Raw genomic sequence first — 1,962 nt, 5'->3', positions numbered from 1 at the left:
TAATCCATGGAGGGTCCCGCTTGGGATTAATATGGATTGGTGAGCCTTTTAATAAAATTGCTCGTTTGATGAGGTCTCAGTTTGAGAATAAGTCATTCTAGCAATCCACATTTTTTAAACAAATAAACGAGTCCAACCATCCTTCGCGAATGCCGAAAGTCCGTTTCGGGCCGGGTGGCGACAGTACTCAACCATCAGCGTTGTCAGAGGCACGTTGGTGTTCAACTTCCGGCTCAGGCGTCGAGTGAAGTTGACCCTGGAGAGGGTAAACTTAGCTACCGAGGTTGTCAGAAGCGCCGAGGTATGCAACAACCTGGAGAGGCTACTCAACAATTTTCCACCGGAAGACGCTACAAGTCAGAAGGTTGGCACATCACCCGGACAATTGGGTCAACTCCTTTACTTGTCATTCGGTACACCAAAAGGCCGTCCGACTAAGTAAAGGGGGGGCAGCTGTAGACCCCTAAAATTGTCCGGGTCGGAAATAAAGCTTGAAGACTCTTGAAGACTGAAGGAAAGTCAGCCAGAAGGACTCATGGAAGGCCCTAGGAGGATTCTCTGTAGGTCTAGAGGTCTTATAATAGCTCAAAATAAGAAAGTGGAGGGAATGAAGCCCAATACGGCCTCCCAAAAGTTCAGTACGGTCGTATTGAACATTTTAAACTACAATACGGCCGCACTGAACTCAATACGGCCGTATTGAAGTTTCTGAACTTCAATACGGCTGCACTGAACTCAATACGGCTGCACTGAACTTCAATACGGCTGCACTGAACTCAATACGGCCGTATTGAGGTTTTTTGAACTTCAATACGGCCGTACTGAATTCAATACGGCCGTATTGTAGTTCAAAACTTCAATACGGACCGTATTGACCCCCAGAGGCCGTATTGCGCCTCATCCCTATAAATATGACGTCAATTGGACGTCATTCAACACTTTTACACTGAGTTTTAACCCTCTTCTTGAGTATTCTGGGTTTTTTTGAGCAGTGCTCTGCCTAGAAATCACTCGGAGAGTTGATCCGACAAAGTTCTCGAGTTCTGAGCTTTTTGCTTGAGTCTCGAACTGAGTCGAAGGGAAATCCTCCGGATTTCCATAGTTAAAATTTTCTAGGAGGGAGCGAGCGGGCTTGTAGAGCGAGGGAACGCCAAAAAGCTTCCTAGTTTTACTTGAATATAAAAGCACGCTTCAAAGGTTTCTTCTTAAGTCCTTCCTTTTACTGCTTTCTGTGTGTATATTTAACTGTCATTATGTAGATAGTTAAGTTATAATTGTTTAGAATAAATAGGGGTAATTTAGTAATTTCGCACTATTATTTTTAGAAATAATCTGTCATAGGGAACCCGAAAGGGGCGCTGTGGGGTGCTAACACCTTCCCCACGCGTAACCGACTCCCTTACCCGACTCTGGTTGTCATGGCCGAAGTCGATTTTTGAATCGATTGCCTTAAACTTCTTTTTCCAATGTTTTGAGTAAAACATTGGTGGCGACTCCATGAACCCTTCCTTTTTATGAAAACCGCTAATCCATGGAGGGTCCCGCTTGGGATTAACATGGATTGGTGAGCCTTTTAATAAAATTGCTCGTTTGACAAGGTCTCAGTTTGAGAATAAGTCATTCTAGCAATCCATATTTTTAAACAAATAAAAGAGTCCAACCATCCTTCGCGAATGCCGAAAGCCCGTTTTGGGCCGGTGGCGACATTCATTAAAGAAGATGATTCTTGATTAGCATATGTGTGTGAATATTGGTGGTTTAAACTAAATTATTTTTTGCAATCAAGAAAGCATATAGAATTCATTCTTCTATAACAAGTCTATAATGAAGCTTCATTTGAAAATTCAGTCTTTTCTAACAATTGGTATCTAAAGCAAGGTTCTTCAGAGTTATTCAAGATTTCAAAAATGGCCAATAACAACCTACCTTATGGTGAGGGTGTGTCTATTCATAGACCTCCTG

The sequence above is a fragment of the Cajanus cajan genome, chromosome 1 (assembly GCF_000230855.2).
Source record: "Cajanus cajan strain Asha chromosome 1, NIPB_CcT2T_4, whole genome shotgun sequence".
Classification (NCBI taxonomy): Eukaryota; Viridiplantae; Streptophyta; class Magnoliopsida; order Fabales; family Fabaceae; genus Cajanus; species Cajanus cajan.
Note: the sequence above shows the minus strand (reverse complement) of the source record.